This window comes from Accipiter gentilis, chromosome 5 (assembly GCF_929443795.1).
Source record: "Accipiter gentilis chromosome 5, bAccGen1.1, whole genome shotgun sequence".
NCBI lineage: Eukaryota > Metazoa > Chordata > Aves > Accipitriformes > Accipitridae > Astur > Astur gentilis.
Window position 1 is genome coordinate 5098690 of NC_064884.1, and position 21671 is coordinate 5120360.

Sequence of the window (21671 nt, forward strand, 5' to 3'; positions counted from 1 at the left end):
ATTATAGCCAATAATTTCCCCCGGATACAGAATGGTTATCCTTATTGCATTCAGTGTCTCCTACTTATACAGGTTTTCCAGGTAGTAATAGGGTGAGCGTTGGAGAGAGGCAGGGAAAGAGATTCAAGTAACAAGAAATCTAATACCACAAAAGTTAACAGGGCTTTAAATGACTCAGTTAAAAAAAAAAAAGTTGGGTTTTGTTGTTTGTTGTTTTGGGGTTTTTTTGTTTTGTTTTTTTAATTCAGCTTAAACACATCTATTTTCTAACAATCAATAACCCCATGGTAAGTCTGCCCTAGAAAAAGACAACATCAGTGCAGGATAATCCCAAGGACACCACCTCCAAACTCAGACTCAACTGAGCTGAGCGATGGCCCTGTCCGTCCAAACTGCTCCAATACCCAGAATCAAACCATTCTCTAAGAGCATTTCAGAGCATTACAACAAAAGATTCCTTGAGCACTGCCAAGAAGACTGCCCAAAATGCACACCTCGTGTTTTAACCTCCTTTCTCCAAAGCAGGGGCACCTTGCCACTTATTCTCTTTTCCTCGATAACTATAGAGTGGCCCAGCCAGAAATAGCACAGTCTTAGAGCTACAGTAACACCCTCCCCATTACCTGAAAAACATAACTGGATACACAGCAGAAGTACTCAGCTTAATCCCTCTCTTTGAATAACAGGTATTCCATTAAATGGGTATACACCCAAAATGCCTGCCAGCTCACACATGCCAATCCCCTATGCAAGCGTGGGCTAATATGGCAACCCTGAAACGAACATCTGATGACACATTAGGCAAGTGAAATTAAAATGTTGTCTATTACTGAAAATAATTATGCACATCAAGACACTTGCCATCTTTTAGATAACAGCATCAAATTTAGTTGAAATAAAATAACAGCTTCAAAATTAAGGGGATAGATAGGGCCTTTGATTGCATAAGCCTTAGGAACCTAGGAACCCCCTGCTGCTAGGGGTAAAGCAGCACAGAAGTTAATTAATTGAAGAAAAAAAGATTGTATACAGACTCCACAAGAAGTGGTAGTCCTCTTTCCTCCTGCCCCCCCAAAAAGCATTATTTTCACCTCAGAAATCTGGGAAATCCACTGTGATTCAAACAAGAAACGTGTAGCTAGTCAAGCCTCTCCTCATTCTGTTCCACCTTCAAATCCAGATCTCTTCAGTATCCAGTCCTCCCATTTACAAATTCTGGCCAGTAAAGAACTACTTTGTGCAAGACAGACAACCTGAATGCCAAAGCAAAGGGCACAAAAGTCACCTCAGACCACCGTAACCCTGTCTGCACACTATATGGTAAACAGCTGCAATAGTAATCAAGTGGTTCACTGAAAAGCAGAAAAGGAGAAAAGGGAATCCAGGGAAAGACAATCTATAGTTCCTCCAAAGGCAGGAGAAGATGCTTAAGATGAATTATACCATATTTTTTTTACCTAATGCACTTGAGCTTTTGAGCTTCATAAAAAATCCTAACACTATTAACAAATATTTTAATGAAGCATTTAAGTAAAAACCTTTATCCCATAGTGTTTCTTATCAGGCACCTGGAACTCCAGGCTTACGCTCCTGCAGCAAAAGGAATTTTATGAATAAAATGAAGTTAGTTCACCGTTGTACCATTTTGGTTGTTTCAGAGCTATTTTTTATTACCCGTTCAAGGATGAAGTGCAAACGTTCTATTTTAGAGGTCTAGAAAGTTGCGTAAAAACTTTCTACTTATTACACGTGGGCCACTGACGTTGATTACTTAGAAAGAGAACCCTGAAGTTTTTGTATATAAAATGGCACTGGAACGCATCAGGAATCTTTTCTGTGCTTTGGCGTTGCCGGTGAGCATAGAAGTCCCTCTGAGCGAGGGCCCAAATCCCTCAGCTTCCTTGTCTGAGGCCGGAACTGCACCAACCAGTGTAGGCACAGCACTTCAGCACAAACGGTCAGGATTTCAAGGAGCCAGCCAGCTCCCAAGCATCCCCGCCGCCCCCATGCCAACACCCACGAGACGCCCGAGCCCAGCGCTCGCTCCCCTCGGACTCCGTCCCACCGTGTCCACAGGCTGCGGAGGCCGGCTGCGGAGCACGCCGGGAGCCGCTCCCGGAAGCTCTGGAGCCCCTTGGCCACCCGCCAGCTTCCTGCATTTCTTTCTTCTCCAAAGCAGGGAGGGAGAGAGGGACATGGCAGGGAAGCGGGGCAGGCGGCAGGTCACCATCACAGCAAAGCCTCTTGGGCACACGCAGCACATTCACTAGAGGCGGCAAGGCTGAGGAAGCTCCGGGCCCTCTCCTGCACTTGCTTCACTTCAGAAGTATTCCATAAAACCACTGGAGTAGGAAGGGGGTGGGCTTTGTCCGCTAGGCTGGAGGTGAAGCTCTCCAGCCCCACACACCCCCCCCAAAAAAACTCCCCTCCTGGACCTGCAGTGTTTCCAGGCCACCAAGTTATGAAATGACAGAAATTAAAGATGGAAGAGTCAGCTGAGCTAAGACTACAACTGTGATTTAACATCCTTTCTAGCTAAACCGTGGGGAGCACGCAGTAGGGAAGTTCCTCCTCTTTTCCCAGTTTCCTACCTGAAGACTACCTAGCATTTCTTGATTTGCTTAAGATGTTCTTCAGTTCCCAAACACTATGTCAGTTGTATACTACAGCAGAAAGCAGAGTAAAAGTGGATAAATGGAGTGTAATCAAACAACAAGGAAGAGTTCCCACGAGTTTATCCAGCAACTATTTCTATCTCAGTGCAACTTATCTTCACTTTGGAATACTATTGTTTGAAAGTAGTACTGAAAATCACCTCACTGTGTTATAGTATTCAATACTAAATACAACATATAAAATGTATTTCACCTACTACTGTAAACACTATGCAAGCTGAAGGCACAGCAGGGTGTGGTTAACAGCTGGAGACTTAATTCCAAATCTAGCTGGCAAGTTTAGGCTACACGATAAAACCCTGTAGACATTTTGTCTGATAACCAATGAACATCAGCACATTTTCAAACGAGTTGTTCCACTCTCCCAAATACCAGGAACAATTAAAAGCCAAGTCACATTTTGTTTTTAAAATACTGGGTCAAATAATTTAAGTAATTTAAATGCATCAAATTACTAAGAGTATGTCTTGTTAGTCATGCTGCATTAGGAAAATCTATTTACCGAAAAGCCAAGTGAGAAAAATACACTTACAACTAGTAACACTGTGGATTAAAAATTATACTTCCCCAAGTTAGCTCACACATGTATGCACCATTCAGTACTGGACCGGTGCCTAATAACTACCTGGAAGCCAAGACAGAAAAAGATAGTTTTAAGACCTAATGTGTCAAAACACACCAGAGTGAGGAAGGATTCCCAGCTTCCAACAGTACAAAGCATTCCATTCTAGCCGGGGAGGTTGAAAATACATCTGACCATAAATAGCACAGCATTCAGATAACCATGTTGGGTTTTTCTCCCTCCCGTACTAAAATATTACCAGAATTCAAGTATCTGCTATCTCAAAAACTGATCAAAGACAAAAATATTTAGATTCAGACAAGGGCCCCAACCTTGGAAATATTTATTCATGTGCCTAACTTTAGTTCCATTTACTTCAGCAGGACTACTCACATGCCTGAAATTAAGCTTGTGTGTGTTTGCACGATGCAAGTATAAATTACTACAACTTGTGCCGAGATGAGTAAGAAATATTGTGAAACCCATACAAAAGAGAACAGCCAAAAACTGCTTGCTTGACAGAACTAATCTTTAATTAGGAGATGAACAGTTGCAATAGAAGCTTCTTCATTGCTTTATTAGTTTCATTTAAATAAGACGGTGCTTGTTACAGACAAACCCTCTTACAGAATTCAAAAATCTGAAAGACAAGCAGCAAAAACACCTGACCACCCCAAACTCAGCAGAAATGTTACAGGTTCACTCATTCGTCTTTTTCACACATTTAGAAAGAGAAGAGGAAAACCAAAGGTTAACTCAAAGTCCGGTGTGTGTCCCCAGTCAAAATGCCAAACTATGTCTATTTTAAATGACATCATCCTACTTCAGGAGGTTTTCACCAAGTAATTAGTCAATGAGAAGCCTTTTGCCAGCACCACCTCCATGGATTTTGGTGAAAGAGCAAGTTGTGTAACTGGCAGCTACGCTTCTGGAAGGCTGAGCTGGACTGTACTCTCCTCTTGCTCATACATACCCAAACAGAGCCTACAACTAGAAGAACTGAAGTCTGTTCTTGGGTGACAGTCAAAAATCACTGAACAATTTAATTACTATTTCTAGTGCACCTCGTGCAAACAAGTCCTTCAGTGGCTATTAAGCTTCATATTCAACACCCTGATTGGACCTGCACTGACAGTAGCCAGAAAAAGGCTACATTTTCTGTCTAAATCTAGTAGGTTTAAGTAAGTGCCTTGAAAGTACAGTAACCATGGATGTCTCAAATGCCATTCCGCAGATAATTCCCAGAATTTCATCTTGAAAGGGACAGTAAGAAACAAATAAAAAGAAAGTCTGTTTGTTTTCCCAGTTTGTAGATGCATCTATCCATCAGAGCAGTGTCCTGCAGGGCTTAAGAGCCCTGAGAAAGGTATTATGGGAGAGTGCTGACATGACCTGAACAAAAGCAGTACCGATGTGACCTTAATATAGAGCTAAAGGCAGTCTTCTGTCACAACAAAATGGGTAGACATGTTCTGTATAGGACAGCGGGTGAGTAAAAGGAACTGATGAGATAGCAAATGACAAGTGGATAGAGAGAAACACAGATGCAGCAAGTGGGCAACTATTAGCAACCAAGAAAAAACGCAGACAGAAGTCTGCCATTTCACTGTACTGCCCACAAACTACAGCTGTAACCACATCAGCTATTCTGTGTGCAACACTGATTCAACAGATCAACCCTACTTACCTTAGCATTAACCCACTTAAAGAGCAGTTTTATGCAGTGTCATCTTTTCCCCATATCAAAGTACATAAGCTCAGGAAACCACAGAGTTTTCTTCCTCAAAAAAACCCCACTGCATGCTGATGACAACAGATTGTAATGCAAGGTGCAGAGAAACAGCCAGGCTGAAGAAGAGCCCCAAACAGCACAGATTCGTGGGAGCTGTCAGAGCCTATGGACAGATCTTATGAACTTGCAGCAAGTGCACAAGGAGGCAAAACCGAGCTAGGCAATAAAAGTTTCCATGTTATTTTTGTAGGAGTCCAAGGCAGCAACCACAGCTGACGCAATGACTCACGGAAGAATCGTTCGTGGCATTATTAGCTTTAGATTACTGACAGCTTTGTGAGCAGGCCTAGTCGCTGCCTTCTCAGAAGGAACATAGGAAGTTTAGTGAAGTGACCGGAGAACCCATATAGCTAGTATCTTCTGGGTCAACTCCACACAGTTCTCCACCTTCTAAATATTCCCAGCAACTTCAGTGTTGGATTTGCCCTAATAAAACATCAGTGAATACCTCCAACTCAGTCAATGTTATATTGTTTTTCTGGCCCACCAATGTTTCTATCCATAACTAGAATATTCCATTCAATTTTCCTTTGGGGTTAGAAAATGCAGAGTAACCAATACAGCCCACCAACATACTTCTTGATGGATCAGTATAAGGATCAATGCAACTGACCAGCACTTAATGCAAACTAGGTTAAGATAAATTTGATAAAAATCAAGGGAAAAAAATTTTGCCTTTTCACAAGTCTGAAAGCTAGCAGGTTTCTGGTGGTCTTTAAGGAAGAGAAGGTCAGGACTCCAAGAGGAAGGTACTTCTACAGGAAAAGAACATTCCACTGGTGCTAGTGACAGCACATTTCCATCACTGGGATGTTTCCTCTTTGAGCTTTAAAAAAACCCATATTTCTACATAGCTATACCTTTCATTCTTGCACTTAACCGGAGATCTATTCTGGTTGAGGGTTTTGTCAAGAGGGGTGAAGAGAAGGCAGCAGCATGAGAAGAGAGCAAGAAAAGAGGAAAAAAAATCAGTTTAAAAAGATGAAAGAAAAACAGAACGCAAAAGATAAGTCGTCTTCATAAAACAGATTACAAGAACATGGAGATTTTGCCTCCGCACAAGGAAGTACATGGAGTTTCCCAATGATACAGGTAGTATAACCATCCAAATGAACATTCCTCTCTCTGGGAAAATACTCCTTTGCAGATAGATGTGACAAGCTCTAAAAGGAGCTTGCAACAGTGTCTGTTAAACAGACAAATTAAAAGTAAATAAAAAAGAACAACAACAAGGAGGGTCCTTTGCATATACTATAGCCAACTGTAGTTCTTTCCTTAGCACCCTTTCGCTGTAAAACTTTCAGATGGGAAGGGTTTATATTTCTCTATGAACAGTAACGTTTGGAAAGGGTAGAAGAAAAGCATCTCTAGAGAAGTTTCATCCACAGTTCAGTCATTCAGTCCCAGCCCAAGCAAGTGCCTCAGCTATTTTCCATGACACAAGCACTTGGACTTTTCCAAGAGCTGATGTCAGGGCTTTTCATGGAGAAAGAACTGCATTTACAGGGCAGGCAAGGAAGGAGGGCTTCCCCAGCAGCTATTCTCAATGTGGCCTTTGTGCCGCTCTGCTGCTGAAGCCAGGACCCTGCAAGAACTTTTAGTCCCTGCAGAAACTCTACAAAGGGGAGGGGACAGAGACATTTTCAGCAGCCAGCACTGTTCTTCCACTCCTGACTGACTTCCAAGGCTCAGAAGCATCAGCTTGCCATCTACAGGGCCTGAAGTTACAGCCTTTTAAGACAAGGACACCTATTGTTTAATATCTACACAATGGGGTAGAAGCAGACAAACAAACTAAAACTGGGGAGGGGGGCAGTGGAAGAGAACGTAAACAAACCAAGTTGCTCATGCTTTCCTAAGGCTGTTGTTAAATTCAGCCTAAAAGCAAGATTCAAGCAGTAAGGTTGCGGTTTGCCCACAGAACGCAGTTCCGAGCAGGAATAAACTCTGTTCAGAAACTGATAAAGAACAGAGGTTGCCGAATCACAGGTGATTTCGTACTAGTTCCCCAATGTGTCTGCTAACAAGTTGCTAAATATGTCAGTTTCCACCTCTGGGAAAGACAAATTGACATCTTTGAAATGGAAAAAAATAAATTAATTAAACACCAGAAATACTGAAAAAGGCCAAGTATTTTTTCTAAAAAGACCTTCAGAAAATGTTACCATAACAAAAATCTAAGCAAAACTAGTGCACTGCAGAGAAGAAATGTCCAAGATTTGTTCATTTGCTGCAAGCTTTTATTGCATGACCCACAGAACTGACCAGGTACAGGAGAAAGGTCAAGCCTCACGATTTCAGAAGTTATGACCCAGTTTTCTTGCTTATTTAAGTAGGCTATAGAGAAATATTCCCAGGCATAGAGAGCCCAGGCTTCCCTGAAGCAAGGAAATGCAGCTGAAATATGCATGGTTTGGCCATGCTAGAGGAGCTCCAAAATAGCCCTTTTCTCCACATTTTCATATCATCTTGGCAACCTGAGCTTCAGCTCTTTGGGGGGGGGGGGGGGGAACGCAGAACATGCGTGTTCGATTCTTTTCTCCAGCTTTCATTAGTGAAAATAATTTTAAATCCCTTTGCCCACAGACTGCTCCTCTATGAAAGAATCAAATAAAGCAACAAGGTTTCTTGCGCAGACAGGGCGTGGCAGTCCAAATTAACCTGCCTCCCTAAACTGGAGCTAATTACGGGGAAATGAAATGTTTGCTTTGCTTGCCAGTAATTGCAATACAGAACTGGCTCAATGGAAGCAGCCCTGCTCCCCGCCTCCCTATCACCACTCCTCCTACATGGCGTCTGGAAAAGCTTTCTAGTTAGATGCACAAAAATCAAAGCAAGAGACAAAGGAACAAGAGCTCTGCGCCAGACAATTTTATTTTCCTAAACCAACAATAGAAACCTAAAGCCATCAACTGCCATGGGATTTGCTTTCACCCAACACACGCATAAGGGCTTGGAGATCACTCGTGTTGCCCCAGCGTGTCAAGCAGTTTTTGCATTTCATTAGGCACACAGCCTAGTTCCTTATTAATGCCATACCTAGCTTGTGGTTGTTATGAACCAGCAATGAGACTAGTGTGGAAACAGTTCTTAAAAACAGCAAAAGACAGCAATTAGAAAGGGAGGAGAAAAAACACAGTGCACGTAATACAACTGGAAATGTAGCCTTCAAAATACCGTAACACTAACTCCAATTATCCAGCTTTAAGTTTTGCAAATATATGTACAAGGTTCAGAGCCACATTTGAATATTTGGCCCAGCGTTCACATTTCTAGTGAGTAAGTGAGTACAGTTGCCTGGCACAGGAACACCACGCCTCTATGGCTTCTAACTAATAAATGTAGCTTGGGTGCTAGATACTAGTAAGAAAGTACCCACATTAAGACATATTTACTATTCCTCCAACAGGTCTTTCAAAAGACGTTTTAAAGAATGAACAAGGCTAAGTTGTTGCTCTGCTCCTCAGCAATATGAGCTCATGTCTGACTTAGTACTTCACTGCAGATTTACCTTGATACTAAAATTTGAAAACATTAGCCTAGGTACATAGCTCAGCAACACCTTTACCGATGGATTTATGTATTCAAAAGGTATTACCAGTTTGTCTGACCTACTGCACCATGCAAAATTTAATTAAGTTACTCCTATGATAAATAAGGTCAGCACAACTAAAATACTTAGCTCCAAGAAAGACACCTTGTCTTAATTTAAGTTTTCCTTCGATTCTCTTGTTAGCTTGTTTTAAGAGTTGATGCACATTTACTGGTCTAGAAATGTAATGCCAACACTTCAAACCCAAGACTCACCTGCTCATCAGAACTAGGAATTGATCAGTTCAAAGCTAAGCAGACACTCAACCAAAAAAGCATCTTCAGCCCTGCCTTTCCTTCTCCCACCCAGTCATGAACCCTTGGTCAAACTACACCCATTCCACATGGGATATGCGGACAACATCCACCCTTACGACCTTTCCAAAGCTTCTAAATATTTGCCAGCTGCAATAAACTAATTTACAGCTAATATGTCTTAAACTACCCAAAGGCAAAGTGCTCCCAGAGGCCTAATTTACACCAGGGAAAATGGATACACAATTTTACCAACGAAAGCTGTAGCAGAGAGGACCAAAAAATCATTACCACATTGTTGCTTAACCTGTATAGTGTATTATTAGCTCTTAATCCTTCACAGCTTCCAATCTAGCTAATTCTGCTGGTGAAGTTTTACTCATGTAGATGCAAACACCAAATACAAACCTAAACTATTTGAGACTAAATTAAAAATATGCAACTAATTGAACATTTCACCTTACTTGCTTTGACATCCCCCAAGAAGTTTTCTATCCTACCATTAACTTATATTTTAAAAGTATCCATGTAAAGTTTCTCAACCATATTATCTCAGTTTGTCAGAATTCACAAAAAAGAAAATGTGATATAAACTGAACTATAAAGATATTAGCAATGCTACATAATAAAGTTAAAGACATCTTAGTTATTTACATGGCCTAAGAAAAAATAAAGAGAATTCTGTGATACACAAACCTATTATTTCTCCCCTGAAATGCAGGTCTCACCTATAAAACACAAGACAAAAGATGCACATAGCATACACTGCATGAGAAGTGAAAAAATTTACACAGGCATTTGTGGCATGCTTTCTCCTTCACATTTCATCTTCCTCTTCATCTAAATTACAGGATAAATCCAGAAAGACCAACTGTAAAGGACTGGAGCAGAACACAGGATTAGGATTTCACAGCAAGATCAAGCCCTGTTTCTTCTACTATAAAATGGAAGCGAAAAAAAAAAAAAAACCAGTAGCAAAGCCATCGTACTTGTAAAATGGCTCAAGATCCTGAGAACAGCATGTGAGTCAAATACACTGCTATTAATAGGCCTCCAAACAAGTTTGTATTAGTATTTTCCTCTTGGGTCTCTTAAAATAAATAAAAATACAAGAAAAGAAAACACATTTACTCAGGAAACCTACCAGCTGCTAAGAGGTGATGGCAGCAAAATTCCTCAAGACATGTAGCAGCAGTATAGACATAACCAAGCTCTCAGAAATATCAATGCCAGTTTTAAGTTGTTTCCCCATCTGCTTCACTTCGACCAGTTCTTGGTACCTCCTCCTCATACAGGCACAATGCTGAGAACTGCCAACTCTTACTGACTTTGATGAGAGCAGAGCTTGCAATAACTTGCAGATCGTTGCTCATTATTTTAGACAGTTACCTCTCCATGTCAGAGCCACCTACAGTGCTGCCTTCCCGGAAAATGCGCATCTGTCCACAAAGCTAAGTGACCAGTTTATAGCATATCCACTCAAAAAAAAAAAAAAAAAAAAAAAACCAAAAAAACCCACACACAAAACCCAACAAAAAAACAGGCTTTTTACACATATACATGCATATATGTAAAAAACAAATCTCCCCAGCAGTGATTACCATCTTACAGCCCTTCTGCATCAAATTCTCATACCCATACATTAGCAGAAACTATTGCAAATGGAGAGAAGTCTCTCAATGCTCGGATGGCTGTCACTGTATTAATGCTGTCTCAATTCTGCACCAACAGTACTGTCCAGACCATCACTGTGACTATCCTCTCTACTGATGCAATTTGCTTAATTTTTAGAACACTTCACAATAAAATCCAAGAAAAAAGAAAAGGAAAAAGATCAGTGAAAACTGTATTCAGAAAAAAAAAACACCCAAAACAAAGATGGTTTCTTGAACACCAACAGCTAACTTAACATCAACATGCATAAAATATCAGCTTATCAAAAATCACACTCACTTAGACTGCAAAAGCTGGTGAGAAGGTTCTGCTAACATGCTGCTATGTAATTCAGCATTGGGAAATGGAAAGAAGGCAGTGCTGCCAGCATCGACATCTAAGGCATCTTTCCTAGCTGTCAAAACCTTTGTTCTTGAGCTGAGACACCGAGGCACAGATTTTCACAGCAAGCATATTTAATTGGCCATTTTAATAATGAAAATACAAAAAGAGTAACTAAGGTTCACATAGCAGCTATCAAAAGAAGAAAAAAAAAACAACACTAAAAGAGAAAAACCTCCACTCCCACCTTTTTTCCCCAATAAATATTAAAGGAAAAATCCTTTCTTTCTCCTCTGCATTCAAGGAAGCTATTTTCTCATCTTTCAGTATATTCATATATCACAGAATAGGAACAAAGACTCTCAGATATTACCTGTTTCACAAGACAAAGTCAGCTGAAGAGGGAGATCCCAAAGGCCCATTTCCACAGGGAGTACACTGAGACTAAGTCCTCTCCGTGGAACACAAGCTACCCTCCTGGAAGCTTTCTGGTTTTTTTTCGCTTATCCGATATTCTTGAGAGGCATCTGCCTGATTGTTTCACTGACCACTTGAGGGAAGGGAAGAAACTCCACCTCTTCTCTCCCACCTCCTCCCAACCACCATCAGCTGTGGCCCAAAGCTGCACTGCTAATGGACACACAGAGAACAGCATCCACATACATCCCACAGAGACTGCATGCAACAAGAAAGCAGAAGAAAGCTAGGATTTTAAAATTTAGCATTTCCAGCTGTCCTGACAGAAGAATATATACCTATATCTGTATATGCAAAACATAGATCTGTACATTCTGTATGTATTTATGTATATATACGTATGCATGTATATGTCTATATACACACACATATATATGTGCATGCATGTCATTAAATCAGATCACTGATCAAAGAAACTGCATCACGTGAAGGCACATGAACAAAGGCTTGGCATAGAGCAGCAAAATTTTTCCTTCAATCCACTTTCAGCCTTTTACAGGGTCACACTGTGCTACGTAATGTATTTTGTTTTCAGGCATTTTGAAAACACCCGACCACCGTGGCACCTGAAAAGCACATAGTCTCAGAAAAACAGAGCCTCTGTATTGTTTTAGAAGAGAAGGGGGCAGGAAAGAGAGCGAGAATGAAAGCATGCCTCTTTCTGTCATCCAGGGAAAGAAACTGGGAGGTCAAAGCAGAGGGGGCAATGAGCTTACTGCTCTTATAGCTTATATGACTGGTCAAGCCCTGGGGAAGAAGGATTGGAAGGTGAAGGGGCTGTTTTCTTTTTCTGCCCCAATAACCTAATTAAGTTTGTGAGCACTGCTAGCGGGATAGAAATTTCTTCACGCTACACTGTCTGTTTGTGTTTGATTAATGTAAATCTTCCCAGGGCTCTAACCATGCCCCAGGCAGTGTGATGCCTGGCTCTCCATTAACAAGCATCCAAGCCACCACGTACAGCAGGATGAGAGAGAAAGCAAGATCTCTATTTTAGCCTTTGCCATAAAACCATCTAACTTGATCGAAATAATTTTTGGCAATTTGATTTGAAATACCATTCCTAATTAAACTCCATTTTTTTCCCCAAATTGTGGGGCATATTAAAAAGATGAAACTGCAGCAAACCACTTTAATATATTAACAGTAGACACTTTCTTTTGCATTTCCTCAGTTCTCATGACCAGATTTTTTAGACTACACTCACCACAACTTCTGTGCTGCCCAGTTCAATGCATGCTGGTACCAAATATAATCTCAAAGCCACAACTGCATCAAGGCTACAATTACACAGCAGACAGGAAGCCAAAGAAATCAGCTCCTACCCCTACATCTATCTGTTCCATAGTTCTAAGCATGCAATCATTTCCCAGCCAGAGCTTGTATTTTCCATGCTTCCATCTTTTCCAGTGGCGTGCATTATCATTTTCTAAATAGTAGTAAGCTGTATTTCATTGGTTCGTATTTTGAAACATTTGCCCAGTTTATCATTTTCTAGGAATTTCACAAATCAAAAAAGAAAATGTCAGCTCTCAAAAAGAAAATGGTAACCAGAGGAAAGCAAAAAACCCACTACATATCCAGCTGCTCAGATACACACTGGCTAGCACCCCTTCCTTTCAGAGTCCTGGTATATGACCTGAAGCACAGGAAAAAAAAAAAGGTACAGTTTTTTTTAAGCAAACATGAAATCAGGAAGAGTTAAGGAAGCAAGGGAAAAGTTGTTGCAAATCCCAGAGCAGAGCTTAATATCCAGTTTATTCATGCTTGAGTGAGAATCACCTGCACCAAACAGCCACTGCTAGGGCATAAAGAGGGTGTCAAAACAGAGATATTTTTAAACCTGGATTACATTTAAAATCAAGTATTTCCTAATTCTTCTCCCTAATGCATAGATGAAACAATGCCAGCAGGCCAATATGCCTTACTTTACTAAACTACATTTCGCTTGAAACACTGTTGTTTCCCATTTCCTTCATTGGCCAGGGTACTCTTACCACCTGCAGCAATCTGAACAACACACTCCAACAAGTAGAGCTTGAAACAGATGGTCAGAACCAGATCTGCTCCCCTCCACAGAAATTCACATTCCCTAGCTGTGTACCTCAGTTTACCCATCAATAAAACTCCGTATTACTCCGCTGCAGGGAAATACCACAAGTTTAAGATTTGTAAGTTGCTTTACAATCATAAGAACAAGTATGTTCAACATTGTAGAGTATTACTTACTACATCCTTGAAAAACTCAAATTCCTCCAAGCAGAGTGCTTGCTTTTTGAAATTTTCATGTAAAATATTTAATTTGAAACCATTCAGGTCAGTGAACAAATGGAGGAATACAACAGGAATACGCTTCAAGGTGATGTTATGCCTTTACCTCAGAAGGGACATTTCCAATCCCCTTAAAAAACTCTCTTACTGGCATGAACACTTGACAAAAGAAATGTGTTTGTACCATGAAACAATCTTGAAAGCTTCAGAAATAGATGTTGCAGCCTTTTCTTCATTATAACAAAGTCAAAAAAACTTTGAAGAATCCAAATGAAATTTCAGTCTATCAGGAAAAGTATCAAATAGAAAAAGGATTTAAGCGCAGGGCACAGCAACAGCACTTTTGGAAAACTATTACGAGAATGAACTTTTGAGCTGAACATTGAATTTGTTCATTTCTTGCTCTAAGGTTTCTTTTAAACTGCAAAAACAATATAGAAGGAACTGGTGTAAGTAAACAGGGCTAGTACTGTAGATTGCTTCTTTCCTGAAATCATGAATTTCTGAAAGAACATTGCTTTCTAAAGCAGCAAACACCTTTTGAAGCCTATTACGTCCAGAGCCAAAATATCGCAAAGGTGGCATGCATCACTACTTGAGACAAAGTTCTCTTTCTTTCTTACGATGGGGAAGGGCATAATGAATAACTGATTTTTAACAGGATTATTATCCAGTATGATCACTGCAGAACTACACAGACAAGTCATGTAAGACTTCACTGTTGGCTGCAGTTTTTTGCTTATGCACATAAACTTAAAATTTTACAGTATTAATTTTTATTTATATTTTATCTACGGCTTTTGGGAAAAAGAAACACAATGCATTCCTTTCAAGTACAAACCAGTGCAGCTGCCAGGAAACAGCATAAAAACAAGAAAGATTTGGGAATGGAAGCTTATATCTTGCTTCCTACTCTGATTTCCCAGATTTCCTTCCCTCAGTACTCTCTCAGCCACAGAACATAAGAAGAAAACAAATTGGAGGGGGTGGGGAGGTGGAGAAATCTTTGACTAAAAAAAGCAAAAAAGAGTCTGGTACAGCCAGGTTTTTAGAAGAAATTAGAGACAGCTAAGATATGGCCAGGACTGTGAATGTAGTATCACTATTTTAAATCTACAGGGATTTCTACAGTCCTGGACAACAGCAGGAAAGGAGTATAAGGAAAGAAAGCATAGAAAAGAGATGCTGCTTTCCATATCATTAAAAAAGAAATCTCTCCTAAGAACATAGGAAACATGGTAAAAGTATACAACTCCTCCTCATTTAGCCAGATTTCTTTGTCCTTTTAGAAAAAGTTTAATAAAACATAAGACAATTAATCTAAATAAGTGCTTCTAAAATACCACACTACAAGTTACAAGCCTGTATATTTCAGGTTTCACTTTCCAGAATTTTCAAATTTCTTTGTCCATCATTCTCTGTCAAGTAACTGCAATTTGGACCCTATTCCCTCCCTTACACTCTCTATTGATTAAGGAATGCTTTACTTCTCACATATATACAAGTCACACACCCTACAAGCAACATAAGCAAAGCTCTTCTCCTTGCTCAGTAACAGTATTAGCAGCTCTCAGCTGGTTAGGCTGGGATATGGTAAATATTTATGCAGAATTCACAGACCTTTACCCCAATAAGGAGCCAGGCATGGGAAAAGAACAGCTTCCCAGAGCTCCATCCAGCGGAAGCAAAGTGGTCCCCTAGGAACGAAGTCCACACCCCTGTGAAAAAAAATCCATGGAGCAGCAGAAGAGCTCTGCATCTGATCACCACCACTGCTGGTTGAATTTCTACAACAAAACCTAAGGCCTCAACACACCAAGCGCTAAGCATCCTGTTTGCAGCTCTTGTTGAAGAGGCTGAACCTCACTCACAATTTTGGGGAATTTCAAAGAGGCACAGACAAAGAACTCTATTCTTGAAAAAGGATTTAGTTCACATGCTATCAGGATACAGGATAGATGGATAGATGCGTTTTTAATCAATGAATCCCTAACATTATAACACATCACATCAATATACAAAAAGCTTGTCAATGCACTTCCTTAGCCCCTAAAATCATAACTGATAGGCAGAAGGGCTGTCCAGTTACCCTATCAGAGTATCTAAATACTTTATTGAGCTGTATGTTATGAGCACCGACCCTCATTCTTTCCCTTTCATTTTATGGGCTCAAGATGTTAATTTCTCCTATCTTTTACACAAAGCAACAAAATCCATCCCACACATCCTAAATAAACAGGAACTAGCAAAAGGCTGCTATGGTTTTTTTGAGGGGAGAGGGAGTGTGGAAACATAAAGGTACAGACAAGAAGATATGCAAGAAAACTGACATATTTCAGCAACATACCACAAGAGCACAGAGTCCACTAGATGACCTGTGTCTTTTAGACACATCTGAGAAACACGAGTGTTTTCAAGTAGAAAAATAATGGGCTGCTCTTTAGAATGCAGATACCTACTGAGAAGTCACAAAGATGTTAGAGGCGTTGAAATTCACTTTACTGAAGTATGGCGAATGTCTGTTTGGGGGGGGGGGGGGGGGGGTGTCCCCATAAAAAGAAAAAGGTCCGAACTCCCATACTTCATTCACAATGGCACTTCTTTATTGCCACCAAGAGAACTATAAACTGTATCTTTTTTTTTCCCCCTCTATGCCTATGCTGCGTTATTTTCAAGTCACATACAGTTTATTTCTACTTTAGACAGATCTTGGTCTTTGACCTTCATCTTTACAGAACTGATATTGATCCTTCAATACAGTTTCTGACAGCAGCAGCACACAAACGTTGCCCAACCCGCAGCTGTTATCCACACGCTTGTTCCATCGCTTACAGAGATGATTCCTTTCTGCCATGTGCAGAACTGAGCAGACTTTACACAGACGGAGTGGATAAGTTCACCCTCTCTGCCTTCATAGCATAGATCGTGTTCTTTCATAAACTTTTATTGGCCTGAAATGTCAACAACTCACAAGCAGCATACAACTAAGAAATCTTCTGTTTGGCATGCTTTATGAAAAACAGAAGAAAACTCGATGAACAAATGAGTCAATATTTCATTTGAATATCCGAAGTATGCTGCATTACATAATAGGCAGTGGAAGTTAAAGATACAGACGCTTCCTCTTAGGAATTTCTGCTAGTCAGAGTAGACAATTTAAGGAGAGCTTACATCAGATAAAGTAATAATTTTACAAAACCACTGCTTCACATATACAAACCCTTCATTATTTCAGCTCCTTAGAAACGTGCCTTAAATTACTGGAACTTAGTTTGAAAAATAGGAAACTGAGGTACAGAAACAGGAAATTATTTTTGCAGTAAAAAAGTAGATCAACAATTGCTGAAGTAGAAATACTATCCAGATTATTTGACCAGTACTCAGCCATTCTATCTTAAATCAGTACCACAATTCCTTTTTTGGAAGATTAGTAAGAGAAGCCTGCGTGGCACCCTATGAGGTACAGAAACGAAGTCACAGATACTTGGCATATACAACGTGTTTGGGAAGGAAAGTTAAACTGAGTGCTAGAAAATCACATGCAAGTAAGTCAAATGACCTGAAAGCTTTCAGGTTTCAGAGCATTTTGCTACACAAGAGTTAACCAAATGCTTTTAGGATCCTAGATACCAGATGAGAACCCCCTAAGAAATACCCCCAACTTTCTAAGTACACTAGCGGACACAACTTCAGCAGTCACTATGTGAAACTCAAGGGAAAGCATCTGTAGAATGCCAGGCAAAATTCAAATTAAAAGCTGGCACAGAAGAAACAAGAGGAGATCAAATCTCATGTAGGCCAAGCTCCAGAGAAGCACCACCCACAAAGGAAAAAGCAAAGATGATTTAAGACATGACAGAAATTGATAACCTGAGCAGGGTGGGAAAATACAAAAGCAGGAGTAGAAGATCAGAAAATATAACAACAGCTCTCTATTGCTTGAGATACAACCCAATTTATTAGGCACCTCACTGAATGATTCACCATACAAATCCTCTAGCGCTGCTCTGAACAAAACCCACCTTCCAGGCTCCAGCCAGCTGACTAAAAAGCACGTATCAGCACAAGTTAGGATTACGCTGGCAACCTACTTTACAGAGTCAATCATTACAAGACTGAACCACATCTGTCTGTTTTTAATGCATGGCTGCATTAACCATAAGCAAAATGCAGTGCTTAAAAAAATATCATCTTCAAAAAATGAAAGCACTAAAGTCATTAAAACTTTAAGCGTAACTGTTAATTGCAAGCATTTACTCATAAAAGGTATTACTGAAGTAAAGAATCTGCTAACCAAAGAAAAAATTACAAAAGGACCCACCATTTTTCTACTGTGACATACAACGTGCTACTGGACAATTTTCTACAGACAGTAATTAAAATAAGAAAGTTTTGGTACAAATATGGAAACATTTAAATACAGCTGTGAAGTCTGTTAAATCCGTGACACAATCAAAAAAATACCTATCTGTAAAAGCAAAAAGTGAAAGATCCTTTATGAAAGAGAACCCTAATCCTTTCAGTCTCTCATTGTCTGGGCTGACTTCTGGCATAAGAAAATGGGATATATGGAGCTCCATTTAAAAGGTCATACTGTTTCCTTCCTTGATCTTTTACCATGAACAATTTTAGAAGGCATTAAACATTTCAAAACAGCCTATCTAAACAAATTCTTGCTTATCCTGTCGTTGAATTAAGTTCAACTGATTCCAGTAAGCCTGCTATGAAAAAAAGCAGCCCCCAAAAGAGCTCCAAAATACGATATTCATGCCAGTCGCTAAATTCAAACTTGAGTCAATGCCAGAACAGAATACTAAACTAAAGGGAGAGACAAGTAATTACTATATAGTTGACAATTTGAAAAGAGAAAAAAAAAAAACAAAAAACCAACGAACAGGGATACTCCATTTTCTAAGACAAAATCTACTTAACTCATAGCAATCTGCTGAACATAGTTGCTAAAATTGTGTCATAATTGAAAGAGATAAAAACACAAGACCGGTAACGTGGTTTTAGCACTCAATACCTTGTTATGATACACTCCAGAGCTGGAAATTTTCAGCAATAAATACTTTCAGGCCTAAAAAAACTCCACTAACTGCTCACTATACATTGAGAAACAGGGGTGGGGGGAGCTTGACTTATTCTTTCCAAAGGATTTTCAGGTCGTTCTCAAATCACCTTAGACTTCACCCCACCCCAGATTTACAGTACAATACATATTAAAAAAAATAAAAGACATGAACTGCATCAAAATATTGACCCCATAAGCAAGTCAGCTTTATCATTACTGTACCCTGCATCTGTAGCCTTACATGCCCAAATTCTAAAAGCAGGAAAAAAACCCACAAAATGCAAGGTAGCAATACCTGTACTCATAGCCCCAGCCTCTGAAAATGCAGAAATCCATTTCCTTAATGCACTAGAACATACTTGTATCCTCTCAGTGTGACATACTGGACATACAGGAACATACAACCACTGAGTTCACAGTGCTTCCAGACATTGTCTATGAGCCAAATACCAGTTTGAGTTATCTCCCCTAGAATTAATTTTAGTTTGGAGTCTGTCCTATTGACAATTTCTCCTTTGCCCTCAAGCCAATGCATAATCAACAGTCTTTTCCAGGGCTCTCCATCTCCCCCTTCACAGCAATCATCATGCCTAAAGCACACCACTGAAGCCGTGCAAGGGGCCAGGAGATGGGCAGGGAGAAAAAGAAGGTTTTAGATCTTGCCAGAAAGCTTTACCATTGTAACTATAACAGTGCATCTGTCCCCTACTTTGAAATTCCAAAGCAAAAGCATTCACATAGCTAGTTATACCAGTGTAATTATGACAGTATATTTCCTCAGAGGCAGGCCAGCACTTTAGTGGGGCATGGTAGCTGATTCATCTGATTTTTTTTTAATTATTTACTCACAAGCTTGAGTACTGCTGCAGCTTTAAGAGACACTTCCTGCTTTAGCCTCTGGAGGGGCAACAGTGCTAAAACCAGGCAAATTGCAGTAATTGCAGCTGCTTTTCAGATAACATTTGATCATCAAATATACAAAATTAAGTATTATCACTTCCATTTAAGCAGAGCACACACGCAGCTTACCTACAGAAACTTTAATATACTTGTTCTTATCAGCTAGATCTGAGAGTTATCCATGCTTGCAAGAAACCACAACTTCCTCAATGTTTTATCAAAGCATGCTCCAAATGCCAATATACAGACTTCCCCCTCTCCAGTTTCCGCTATACTGTATTAACTGAACATGTTCACTACCCATCAGCAGTTGTCCACAGTTAAACATCCTCACAGGATTAAACAAAATGTTGTCTTATCACCATAACCAACAACGTGAGTTTAAGTAACTGAAGAAACTTGCAAACATAAGTTAAGCTCTGATCACCAGCAAAGCTTCAGTACTCAGTGCATTAAATCAGCAAGGGAAATACAGTTTTCTTTAAATTTGTGAATGGCCTGCAGTAAGGCAATGTCTCCCAAGGTGTCTTCTGCCCAGGGTTCTGAAATGGAGTATATGGAATCAGACCCACTGCAGCATGTAAAGCAAGCATCCTCTGCGTGATAGAAAAGAGAGGAGGGGGAGAATACAGGCGGCTCGCAATCTTACAAGAGAAAATCCATTTGCTACTGGACATTTCTTCCTGCACATTATCATGCAACTGAATTGGGTTGACTGCCATCGAGAAACAGATCCTGAGGCCACAGTGACAGCCAAAGTATTCGTCACTGACAAAGGGCTGCCCCACAGATCTGTTATTTCTGTGCCAGAGTCATGCAGCCTGACATCTATATCCAGTGTGCACACAGCTGGAGAGGTAACAGAGACAAAGGGAGGATGCAGTGCTCATGGATTCTCAGAGCACGCAACCAGCTTCAGGAATGCTACTGGCTTTACCATGACTGAGAAAGTATTTCTTAAAATCCCACAGGAAGCAAGCTTTCCATTTTTCGGTCCCAGATATTTGAGTAGGCTTCTCATTGCCATACAGCTAATCACTGTATTTCAAATTTACTATCACAGCAAACTGATCCAAACACAACTTTGAGAAGAAGATGAAGAGATTTTACATGGGGATTTAAATAAACAAGGTCCCTGAACAGAACAGTCCTTGTTTGAAGTGTCCAGAGTCCCTTTGTCCCTATCCTCACAACCAATTACAAATCTTTTTTTTTCTTAAACAAAGAAACAAAAGAAAATCCAAAATCCACCTCATTATTTGTATGTTCTTTGTTTTGGGGTTTTTTTTTTTCCTCTTTACCTAGCTGTTGAAATGCTCTTTTGGGGCCAATTGCAGTTTTGATCTAAAAGACATTTCATTAAAAAAAAAAAAAACAAAAAACCAACAACAAAAACCCCCACAAACTTAAATCCCTACATACACTCTACATGAACATTTATTTTTGGGAAAAAAATATTCCCATTTCCCAATCAAAGCAGAGGAACTAACTTATTTTGGTGGAGTTTCTGAAGCCATTTGCTGATCTAACAACTGATCAAAACCCATCAATATTGCAAGAAGGATGTTATAGATCTGAAGGAGCCATTTTCTCCATATATGAAGGGCAACAAATGAAGCAAGATTTTTAGCACACTCCAAGCTACTGTGATGTTCTCGTCATTGCAGTAAGCAGGCTCAGTGAAGCTGCCTCCCAGTAGCAGCAGAGCCATGATGATTTTAAAAAAAAAAAAAAAAAAAAAAAAAAAAAAAAAGGCAGGGGGGAGGGAGAAGGGAAGGTTCTCTCCATCTGGCTGAATTCCAGAAAGAGCATTTAGATTTGCAGGCTACCCAAAACTCAAACCTGTTGCAAGGCTATTTCCTCTCCCCCTTCCAGCTAAGCTTAATTATCTGCTTCTGCTTTACACGTGACCCAGGAGCTCTGCTAAGAGAAAGAACCTCCTCCAGTAATGCTGGTACTAACTGTCAAAACAAGCCGTGACCAGCACACAGCCACTCTTCCCCTGCGCCTGGCACCCGCCAGGCAGCAGTACTGTATCTCACAACCAGCCAAGCACGTTTCACACTACCAGAAGAGAAG

At 40.1% G+C, this 21671-nt stretch overlaps 1 protein-coding gene across 4 annotated transcripts in view; it reads right to left on the bottom strand.

Annotated features, from left to right (window-relative positions):
* ARHGEF12 (Rho guanine nucleotide exchange factor 12) overlaps window positions 1-21671 on the bottom strand; it is a 163332-nt gene that overhangs the window by 130363 nt on the left and 11298 nt on the right. The window lies entirely within an intron of this gene.